This window comes from Falco biarmicus, chromosome 12 (assembly GCF_023638135.1).
Source record: "Falco biarmicus isolate bFalBia1 chromosome 12, bFalBia1.pri, whole genome shotgun sequence".
NCBI classification, from domain to species: domain Eukaryota; kingdom Metazoa; phylum Chordata; class Aves; order Falconiformes; family Falconidae; genus Falco; species Falco biarmicus.
In genome coordinates this window covers 1,185,987-1,198,108 of record NC_079299.1, presented here as the reverse complement: position 1 = coordinate 1,198,108, position 12,122 = coordinate 1,185,987, and positions in this window count along the sequence as shown.

The following is a 12,122-nucleotide window of genomic DNA, read 5'->3' as shown; positions in this document are numbered from 1 at the left end:
AGTGAGCAGAGAGGCGTACAGACGGGCAACACTCAGTGCAATCGCCCAGCGTGGGCACCGAGCTGTAAGCCGGGAGCTGCCAGAGAAGGTGTGTGAGATCTGTGTGGCTGTTTAATTGGGAAGAATTAGTCATTGGGACTGGATCGCTTATTTGACTTTCCTTGGGCTTCATGCCTGCTAAAAGCTAACACGATTTTCTTTTCCACTGACTTCCGTGGGCTTTGGATCAGGATCTTTGTGCCTACAGGGTTATCTCAGTTTCCTGGAACTTGTTCACTGTTTGAATTTGCTAAGTATATTTACTGCCGGGCTGCTTTTCTCTTTAACTCCTGCGTTTGATTACAAAAAGTTCCCGGCAGCTGCTGATCACAGAAGCGGAGCTGCTCCCACAAAATCTGCTGTGCACGTCCCCGGGCACCCCCTTTGCCAGCTGGCCCCGTGTAACTTCAAACAGCACCAGACCCGCCACCAGCGTGCCTCTTGCAAACCATTTGGTGTGGCTGGAGAAGGTTCAGGAGTGGCAGGCAGCATTGTTAATGTTTTTCTTTTCTTTTTGAGCCTCAGACTCTCTGTCACAAAGGCATGAGCTGCCCAGAAGATGCATTTGCTCTGTGTTTATTATTGGCTCGGTGGCAGGCGGCTCACAGCAGGCAGAGCCCCCCCCCCAGCTGCCTGTGCCCATCCCTGCCCACCCTGGTGATTACCCCTGGGTCTCCATGTGAGCCTTGCCTCTCCCCACAAAACGGGAACATGTCAGCACACAGCTCCTTGCTCCTGAGCAGTGGCATGGATAGGGCAGAATATTTAATTAGCTGGATTAATGAATGTGGCTTCATCAATCCACTTAATAAACGAGCATGGATAAATCAAACATTCTATTGGCTTGGCTGGGATTTATTTGAATTGCTGCAGGGTGATGCAGATAAATTTGGGGGGGACGGTGTATTTTTTGGAGGTGACTGGGGAGGAAGCATAGCCTTGTGGTCCCAAACCTGCCCTTTGGGCTGGGAGATGGGGGGATTCGTGCTGGGCCCTCCCGTGACCTTGAGAACAGCTTGGTGCTGTGGTCTTCAGCAGCAGTGCAGGCACAGAGACCTGGCTGCTAGGAGTGATATCTTTTGGATCAGGTAAGGGTGAAAACCCGTTTTATGAGCAAAAAGGGTCTGAGTTTGCACAGTCCATACTCCAGGCTCTTCCCCCTACTTTTCTAGTACTAACGTATTCCTAGTAAATGAGGAAAATTTTTGGGTAAAAGCCCTGGCTGTAAGTGTTTAGCACCTTCTGAAGGGTAACGTGGCCTGACACTTAAAAATAGAGGAACCCAAAGTGAGGGTGTGTTTTGGAGAGCAGAGGCTGGGGAGGAGCAGGGCTGAGCCATGGTGATGCTTGTGGGTCCTCCTCCCTGGAGCCCCAGCAGATGGTGGAGAGCAGTCCACTGCACTGCATCTCCTAGATGGGTGGTGGTGTCACCTCCAGCCTCTCACTCAGGAGCTCAGGTGCTGATGGTTGAGCAAGGCTTTGATGATCCTGCCTGAATTGCTACCAAAGTGCATTTAGTCCCAAAGTGCTGGCTGGGGCACAGCGCATGCGGCAGGATCTACAGACTTGCAAACAAGCGTGTAACTTGCTTTATCCATTGAACTAGGGCAGGTTGACAAGGACCTATTCTCTCTTCTTTAGGTACTAATGGAAATTTGACTCTTTTAGGAATATCCATGGCATCCAGGAGTCAAGATAATCCTTTAATTTTGGGAACCAGCTGGAAAAATAACCCAGCTTTTAAACCAGGTCCCTCTCTCTCCAGCATTTCTGAGCTACACACACACACACACACACACACACAGAGGTAGACCTGCACTCCCACGTGAAGGATAGCCTTTTTGCATACAACATTTATTCCCTGGAGGTGTTTTTTGTGTGTGAGTGGGGTGATTCAAAGGTTCAAAGGCATTTCAAAGGTTCATGAGATAGTATGCAATTAGGAGCAGGAGTAGGTATGCAAAGCTTTACATTGCTGCTCTCAAGGTATTTATTTCCCTTGGGTATATAGGGTCAAAATACAGCTTGGAAAAAACCCCTGTATGTATATGTGTATATGCACACAAAGCCTGGACAAACTGCAGCTTTCCAGCAGCAAGTATGGCAGCTTTATTCTGGGTCAGTGCTTGCCCTGTCCTCTTCTGCCGTGCTGCAGGGACCTCTCGCAGTTCTAGCACGGGCGGCTGCTGCTGGGAAGCTCCGCTGGAAGCCTGCTCCTCCAACAGCACACGGACACGTGGCATGACAGCGTGTGTGATCATTTCTAAACAGGACAGCTGGGAAAAAGTCCGGAGAGCCTGACCCCCCTGCCCTCTGTTAAGTTTTAAGCACGTACTGCTGAGTCAGAAAGACCCCAAAATGTATTATTTGAAGGGATTCAGCATGGCATTTTAAAGATAATATATAATATATATTTTTAAGATAATCTTGGCATTTATGTCACATCTTAACACTTGGCTTTTATGACATTTTCTTTATAAGCAATTCCCGCAGGTTAATTATGCTGTATGAAGAGATTAATTACCTTTCTGAGAGTCACGGCTCTCGGCAGTGGAAAAAGGAACCGCTTCTGCTGGCTGGGACGGATCCGCTCGGCATCTGCGGGCGCTCGGCCCCCCGGAGCTATGGGCATGGCAGAGACCATTGCCCACGGGACAGCTCGGCTGTGTCAGAGCGCTCACACTGACCCGTGTCGGCATGACCTTATTCCCCAGCTTTCTCCTGTTCAATAGCCTTTCGCTCTGGTTTTATTTTTAAGGCCCTTGTCAAACACCAAGTAATGCTGCCCCTTGCCAAGGTGATGCTGGCTAGAAGTCCTCTTCCAGTACAGCCGCAGGCAATGGTTTTCGAGCGCTCGTGGCTGTGCTGGGAGAGCAAACCCGAAGCGCGGGTGGTGGGGGACATGCCTCCCCCATCCAGAGTGGCTTTTGTTTCAGCACACCTGGAGGACCAGGTAATAGCACCGAGGTTTTGGGCCAGGTTGAAGGGGCTGGTCTCTTAGGTGGTACGTGAGTATCTGGGGAACTTCTTAAAATGCTCCCGGGTGAGCCAGGCAAACGGCAGGGGCTGAGCGATGGAGTGCCCAAGGGAAGAGGTGTTTTGCAAGCATCCCTTAGAGCTCCCCTTGGAGACACAGGGCAGGGAATTTTTGGATTTTAGGGTGCCTTTCCCCTGCCAGAGTTCAGCGCTGCTACCACAGGGCTGGCACAACCAGCCACCCCTATGTGTTAATTCAATACCAGTCTGTTGCCTTGGGGAGGGGGGGACGGGGGACAGGGGATGAGACATGACAAATGAGGTACCTCTGGCAAGCCCGAAACTGGACTTTGAATTTCTCCCACAATGCCCAGCTCCCCCCTGTACACCCAAAAACTTCCCCCCAAACCCTGGCGTTTTGACACCCCAACATCAAGCACCGCACTGTGCTGCTGCAGCGAGCTCTGGGGCTCACGTGGTCCGATGCTGCTGAGCCATGCGCTGCGTCAAACCCCTCACCTGGCTGAAATGTCAACCTGGCACCTTGGTGTAATTATGGATGTACTTGGAGCAGCCGCCTTCTTTTTATTTGCTATAAAATCCCTGCTCTTTTAGGAGTCAGGATCCTGAGCATGAAGTGTTGTGTGCAGGCGGCGAGCACAGCATGTTCCTGGGCAGCGGTGTGCAGGTACAGGGCTCTGCCCTCAGAAGAGTAATTCAGAGTTAGGATTTACCTTGGCATTATTCAGTGTCACCTCACACACAGATTTAACTTTTCCTCAAGCCTGAGGTTGCCTGCTATATTTTTTGCAAGGAAAGCAGCTTAAAAAAATATTTCTTTTCATTTATTTATTTATTTTTCTCTTTTTTTTTTCTTTTTTCTTTTTTTTTCCCCCTCCTTCTTCTTCTGCTCAGGATTGTGGTTCACTGGTCCTGTTACAGAGTCGGCACATTCAGAGTGCTCTGGTTTGGCTTGTCTGGGTAAATAACCATCCCTGGGTGACTCTGGTCGAGAGACCTGGTACATTTCAGTGCTGATGTGGCAGAACCCAGGGCATCTAAATCAAAGTTTTTCCAGCAGAGATGGAGAGGGGCTGCTGGCCCTTTGCAAAGCCCCCTTTGGAACAGCAGGTACATGTTGGGTGCCAGTGCCCGGCAAGAGAAATTCATCCTGAGGTGTGTGTGGAGGGGAGGAGGCTTGAAGTGACATGGAAATAAAGAGATTTAACAAAGTGCAGGTGGAGGAATTGTATGCTTTTTGCTAGTGCTTGGGCGCAGAGGAATAAGCAGCGGTGTGGATGCTGTGTAAGCTCAGGTGGTGCTGAGCTCCAGGGCTGAAGGTTTCTGCCCCCCCCGAGCAGACCAGAGGGATGGCAGGGCCCCCGCTCCCTCCTGCACTGTGGGAGCCGGGGGAGCACTCCTGTCCTGCGCTGGAGGAGAGGGTCCCAGGACATCTGCCTGCCCTGGTCCTTCCCCCAGCCAAGGAATCCACTGACATCCCACCTGCCGACTCACAGACCTGTCCCTTTAGTGTCTGTGGGCTGGAGAAACGTTCAAATGGGAGAAAATCAAAGGGGGAAAAAAAAATTGCAGTATTTTTTTTCCCCATAGAAAGACCCTTAAGAATTTGGGGTAGTGGAATGAGAAGGGAATTTCATATTCAAACATTTTGAATAGTCCATATTCAAAACAGTAAAATATTCTCCTCCAGAAAAATATGCCACTTAGAGGGCGTATTTTTTTTTATATGTGTGGAACGTGATTTTTGGGAAAAGCTACTGTGCATGGAAAGACATGAATGGTGGGACGATGCCGACCAGGGGGTCAGCACACTTAGCTGGGGCCTGGGAGGTGCCTCCACGCAGGAGAGAGCTATGAGGAGCTGCACCCTCCCTCTACCAGCATCTCTCACGTAAAGTGTGTTGCAGGGGCTTGGACTGACATACTGGAAACTGCCATTAGCAGTGTGTCCATAAAGACGTGACACAAAGCCACAGGGAGACTTTTTCCCTTGGAAGTCCCACTGAGCAGCCCGGGAGGACGGCTTTAGAAAGGTGCTCTTTGTTTTTCCTGCTTCTCATTGCCAGGCAGAACCTGAGGTGAGAGAGGCTCATGCTGTGTGCCAGAGTGATGTGGCTGTTATAAATAAATGCATAAAAACAAATTACCTGCCTGGCGGTGAGGGTCTGGGCAGAAGGCATTATCTCTGTCTGCAGCAGTGGAACAGAAGAAACCCCTTCAGGTCTTTCCTTTCCTTTCCTGGATCTTGGGTGAAGATTCTGCCGTCCCTCCGGGTGCTTCCAAACTTCTTGACACGGTTCACACTTTTCCCGACAAACCAGCCCAAAGAGCAGAGGAGCCGGTGTGGCAGGGGGATGGCTGCCACACTTCGAGCTCCCTCTTCCCTTTGCCCTGCAGGGGTACGCGTGTCCACCCCTACAGAGCAACCATGCCTGCAATTTCTTGGTGTCACCAGCCACTCAGTCACCCTTCTGGCTGTCCCCCACCGATGCTGCCATCTGCACGCGGTATCAGCACGGAGGGGTTCGCGCTGACGCACAGCTGAAGGGATGCACCCTCTCTCCCTGCCCCGGTGCTTTATGAAGGTTGCACCAGGCAAAATGTACACGCAGAAGCAAACGCCTCTGCTCTCCCCAAGGGGTCCTTCAGCCAGGGAAGGAGCGGTGTCAAATGAGTTTCATGTTTGAGGTGTGGTGGCAATAGGCAGAGGAGGCTTGTGAACATGGGAGAGCTTCGGCCAGGGAAACCTGCTCCCAGAAGCAGTGTTTCTCTTAAGCTAGAGGTACTTTGTGGCTTTTTATTTAATCCTGCAAGTGCATTCGTGTCCTCTTGTGCTCTGTGGTGCTAGCATCCCCAAAATACCTTAAATTCTCCATCTTGGACCATGCCCTGAGATTTGTCAATGCTGGGAGCTGTGTTTGTTCCTGGCATGCAAGGAGGTCCTTCCTAGGCTGTTTTCAGTTGGCTTAGAATTTCCAGATGCTGAGTCAGGCAACGAGCATGAACCGAGTTAAGATTATACTTGGGAAGTGAGAAGAGTTCCCTTGATATAACCAGCGATTGCCCCATCGCTATCTGTTGACGGTGGAGCAAGACAAGTTGCAGGTCCCTGAGTCACTGCAACCCTTCTCGCCAGGTTCTCCAACTCCTGAAGAAGTTTCTTGTTAAGCCCCAGCTCCTGCAGCCACCTGAGTTTGCGTCCAGCCAAACTTTCGAGAGAGGTGTGAAGTCACCTGGACCTTAAAGCCAGTTTGGGGATGGGAAGAGCGGGGCTCTCCTGCATCCAGCGTGGATGAAGAGGGTCTGGAGGAAAGAGGTCCCTATGCTTTTCCCCTTGCTGAGATGGGAATGCCCTTTCTTCCAAGCTGTATATAGCCCTGGTCCTGCAGAGTGGGCACCGGGACACCACCTTGCATGGTGAAGGATTAGGTAATTTCCTTCCTGTCTCCTCTGGAAGGTGTTCTGATTAGCATAGCCATTGTGTTCCCAAATTAGCCCGTGCTCCTGGCTTTGCCCTTAGGCTGGCTTTTCCTGTTACAAGCCTGCTCTGGCAGGGTGATGCAGCTTTCTGCAGGCAGTGCCGCAGCATCGCAGTGCGCAGCCTGTGTCAGGATGGATCCAGCTAACGCTCAGTGCACCAGCTGCCCTTCTGAGTGAGCTCGGGCTGATGCTGAGGCTACAGAGAGCTGGTCCCACTGCGCTGCAGCTCGCCCGTGCCTGGCGTAGCTGGGCGGAAACTTTCAAACAGCCCAAGCTTTGATGCGAGGCTTGGGGGACCACGGCATGTGCTGGATTGAGACTAGGAGCAGCTGGGACAAGGATGCACCTCCTTTGCTGCCATGGTGGCAGAGGGAGCATTAATTTCTGGCAGTGGTTAAGATGCACAGCTCTGGTATCTTAAGCCATCCTGGCTAGGTAGGTCCAAGCCTACCTGGCACATCCCTCTGCCAGTGGCTCACCCGTTTCTACTTTCCTCCTGCCAAGAATCGTTCTGAACTGAAACAATGCGAAGTTCTGGGAAAAAATTAAGAGTAGAATGTGAAATAAGTTCCAACAAGATAGACAGACAGACAGACAGACACACACACAGAGTGATTAATCAGGGGCTCCTGAGTGCCCTGGAGCTGCCTGCAGAGCTGGGCTGGTCGGGCGTGCAACTGAGAAGCTGAAGTTAGTGGTTGGCACGTCTCTTTGGTGTCAAGCCTTATCCCCAGAAGATGTGTCTGGGGGTCCGAAACCAGCTGGTTAGCTCTGCCAGCTGAGCCATGGAATGTGGTGTAGCTTCACAACCCTCCCTCAGAGGAGATAAGCCTTTTTAAGTAAACTCTCTGATGGAACACATTTAAGTTCTGCCTAAAACATCTCCAAAGGCGGATGGAGGAATTGATGAACCACAAGGGTATTTGACCTTGCCCCATTGCAAAGCACATGTCATTATGCCTTGAAACAGCCTGGAGCAATCTCCCACCAGCTTTCAGATGGACTTACGCAGTGGGAGCCTTGTTATGGCTGGGAGGGGAGAGGAAAGGATGCCACAAAACCATAAAGTTCTTGAGGAGGCCAGTGGACAAGGCGGGAAGTTGCTGGGGAGAAAAGAAAGAAGTTACCTTCTCAAAGCCTTCATCAGCTAATCTAACTCCAAGCTCCTCATTAACACCAACTGCTTCTGTAATAGTTTGATCGTCAGTGGGCCCAAAGACAAAGCCGCTGAACTTTTGGCTTCTGGTTGCCATTTCTGCAGGCTTGGAGTGGCTGGAAAGGGGAGGAATAAGCTCCTCATGGCAAAGTGGGGGTGTTAGTGTGAGAGCAGGGGCTGGCCAGCAGCCTCTGGCTCGCGCGGCAGAGGAAGGGTGGCACTCTGGCATCCTTTTCCTAAAGATGCTTGCTCCGTCATGTCACGGCTGGGTTTAGGGGCTTTGTGCCCACCCCGCCATGTGCATCACCAGGTGCCTTGCTTTGCAGGTTTGGTACCCACTTGCTTCTGTGCCAGCACAGACTCAGCCCTTCGCTCCTCCCTAGCATGCTTCCCACCCCGCTCCCTGCGTGGGCTGACTAGCTGAACTCTTGGTTTTCTTCGTAATTCCGTGTCTCCATTCCCCGATGGCCCCCGGGCCTCACCCAGCAGCTGCTCCTGGAGGGATTTGCTTCCTCCTTTGAACAGGAGCAGCTGGAGCTGCAGCCGCCATCCTGGAGGGCTCCAAGGGCAATGCCACCGGTGTCCAGAGGGGTTTCTGTGTTTGCAGGTTTTGCCCCTGTGCCTTGAACACCCCCACCCGAGCACACTCAGGTCCTTCTCTCCCCCATCCCCTTCCACTGCAGGGGTTCCCCTGGGCTTTGCTGTGTCTCCAGGTGCACAATCTCACCCTCGGGACTACTCAATTTCATCTTGTCCCCAGGGTCTGCCTGCTGCGCTCACAAGGTGTCCCCCCTTCTCCAGCTGAGGAGAAAGGCAGCCATCCCCAGGTTCCACATGGCACCCCAGGAGACCAAGGGCAATTCTCTTTCTATACAGCTGTCACTCCTGTCTCGGAGGGAAAGGGCTTGGGATTATACATGTCTAATTGCAAAGCTGATTTGCAGGTTGCAGGATGTTACTGCCCGCTACCCTGGCCTCACCTCCCAAGTTCACCTGTGCTGTATCAGAGCTTTCCTCTGGCTCATAAGAGATCCCCAAAGCGGGAGCCACCTGAGGAACGTGGCTTCCACCAAACCCCTTCCTTGACCCTGGGGTAGCTCTGTCCTGCAGGAACATGATGCCCATCTGCAGCAGCAGTGCAACTGCATTTTTTTCACCGAAAAGGCAAGTTGGGTGGGTGCACCTCCTTGGCTAAGTGGCTACCAGCTGCTTGGAGGCTGGTAGCCCACTGGGGAATGCCTCGCTAGGGAATGGCAGAGGCTGTGCGGACCTCCCAAGGGATGTTCCCATCTCCTACCCCATGACTCCCCGGCTAGCGCTCCTCCTGCCAGCATGTGGGGCATCTCACAGAGCAGGGCTGTGGGGATGGGGGAACAGTGCAATAGGGATCTAAGGGGTGAACACCGTGAGTGCTCCTGGAAAAGTGTTGTTTTACAAACAGCCAGGGCAAAGCCCAGCTGCTGAGACACAGGGTGTTAGTGCCCTCTGGGACCTGGGCAGCTCTCTGCCTGCCAGCCCACCAAAGTGGGGGTATCTGGGAGGTCCTGGTTCTATTTCATTTTCAGGCAGTATTTTCCAATCCCACAGGAGCATACCCTGCTCCAGAATGAGGTACAGATGTGGCATGGAGCAGTTTCTAACCCAAACCTCAGCCATGCCACCGCAGAAACATGGGCAAGGAGGGACAATCCCACAGCTCTTGCCACCACCTCCCTGCGGCCGCACCACTGCCCCACGCCGTGCTGTGAGGCAGCAGCCACCTCCAGTTTCCATCGCTGGAGCAGAGCCACCGCTTATTAAACCCAGACTGGCGAGCGCTTGGCAAGGCGTGCAGGCAGGGAGGGACCTCCAGGGAGCCGAGGGGAGGCCAGGCGTACCAATTCCTGCTTTATAAAGAACGGGGAGCTGCTTCCAGAGCCTCTGAAGGGATTGAGTGTGGATGTGGGGCTGCCTGGAGGATCAGCCCAGCTGGTAGGCAACACAGCATTGGGCCCGTAGCACAGGCAGCAGCCAAACCTGGAGCAAAGGACTCCTCTGCTCTTATTCCTACTATTTTTGGGGCATATTTTTGTAGCAGTAAGTATTCCGTGGTGGGAGTGAGGGTGGCAGGCACCTCCCCAAAGGCTCAGGAGCAAAACGCACCACTGAGCCCAGGCAGAGCTGACCGCTTTCCTGTAAAACACAAGCTGAGCCTGTCTGCGTGCTCAGCCGCAGCCTGGATGTGGATCGCATGGGGATGGGACGAGGCACACGGGATGGTCACCGTCCCAGCTGGCCCCCCAGGTAGGATTTCATGGTCATCTCTGCATGACTGAGCCTGGAACTTCAGAAGGAGCAGGGCTGCGAGGGACCCCGGGAAGTCCTGCAGACCTTGCGGCAGGGTTTGTTTGACGACTGCTGCGCAGAGCTAAAAATACCCCAGCGAGGGTTGTGAATTTAGGATAACTAATACATCCAGTGGAAAGATCTGGAGTTGTTCCAGGGCTAAACAACAGTTTCTTCACCAACAGCCAAAGATTTGTGGATGCAAAAATAACTAGGAACCAAAAAACTTGAGCTGAAGCAAGGGATTTTCAAATTGAACCCAAGAAAAACTTTCTAGCGGTGAGGACAACTGTGGATGATCGCCAGCACTTTGGTTGTTTTAACAACAGGATACACAGACCTCTGGATTCGGGCTGGATGCTGCCTCTGGGCAGGAGTTTGGAGAACTAGTAGTTAGAGAGAACTCCTGCAATACAGGGTGAAAGCAAATTATACTGAAAATATAGGACCCAGTGGCCTGGATCAGCAGCTCAGTCCAAGAATCAGAGGGAAACACCACGGTGGGAGGTAGACGCCTGATGTCTTAAAAACTGGGGAGAAAGACCCAAGAATAGACCAACTGGTGATTGTGGATGCCAGGGGGAGTGGTGTGGGGTAAAGCAGTTTGAGCCACGTAGGTATCGGAGAGCAGAGGGCAAGCAAAGGTTTCAGACATCTGTCTACAGCCCTGCAACACAGCTGGAGGTGGAGCAGAGGGAGCCATCCTCTGAGCACACCTGCACCAGGGTAGCAGAGGATGCCCAGGCTCACATCCCAGCTCCGCCTGCCTGGGGTTTCACCCCACGCCGTGCATTCCCCCACATGTGTGCCTTACTCTGCCCTCGTTGTTCCACACTGCAGCAGACAATTATTTATTTGGCTGGAGATGGCAAGAGTGAGCCCATTTCTCCATGCCCCGGGTGCTCAGCTGGGGCAGTGCATACCAGTCCCTGCCCTAGTGAGTAATGAAGTACTCAGAGCTTTGCTAAGAGAGCTCTAGAGAGCCTGGCGCTGCGTCTCCCATGTGCAGCAGGCATGAGATACCCTGTGATGCTCAGGCAAGGTGGCTGGGCAGGTGCCGGCTCACCGTGGCTGCAGCTGGGGAAACGAGGACCCACAGAGGGGGGGGAGCTTGGGACGTCGTTGCTGTTCAGACCTTGCTTTGGAGCGTTTTGGTTTGGAGAAGTTCCTTGGTGGGTTTAACGAGCTGGTGATGCCGGGGGGACAGGGGCAGGGCTGGATCCTGCACCTTTGCGCCTTTGCCTGGAGGGCTGAATCTTGGACCACTCTCTGCCTATGGGCCATCCTTTGTGTTCATGGGCCTTCCCAGCACAGGTCCTGCCCAAGGTGGGGAGCCCTGCCCTGCCCAGCTTGCCTGCAGCCTGTAGAAAACTCAAAAAAGTCTCTGAGCTCTCCTGAATGCTGAGAAGCGTTAGTGCCTATTTCAGCTCCCTGTGCAGAAGCTGTATTATCATAATTAGCCAAAATGTTTATCCATTAGCATACTTTTTTTCTCTTCTTCCGTCACATCAGCCTGCATGAAACAGTCATTTATTCTTCTTGGCCATTGTGTCGAGATGTACCAGGCTGCGGGCAGGCCCTGCTGCCCGTCTCCAGCCCAGCCTCAATAGCACAGCTTGTTCTCCGCGCAAGGGGCGACGATGGGGCGGCAGCTGGTGCAAACCCCAGGGACGCCACTGAGAGCAGCCCCCACTGCCACCGCCCCAGGAGGTCTGGCCACTGAGATACGGTAACGTTGGTGCCCCAGGCAGCTACACCAGGCTGCAAGGAGAGAGAGGGCAGGAGGCTGGAAGGTCCCAACAGCCTGCATTATGACGTTGGATTATCGCTCCCTCCCGGCTACTTTTATAATAAATTAATTTCTTACCCCACAGTCGGTGCCTAGCGACTGCAGAAGCTAGGGTGTGCGGCACAACGTGGGGACAGGGAGAGATGGCTTTGAGCTTGGCTGAAGGTGCGGAGGCAGGGGAGACGTGCTCCCAGGCCAGACCTGTGCGATTTTGGGTGAGAACTGTGGCCAGCACCATGTGTGTGTTACAGGGGATGCGGGAAACCTCTGAGCTGCCAGCCCGTGGCTCCCGCCGGGCTGGGTGCCTGGGTGGCTGCCTGGGTTTGGAGGCACATT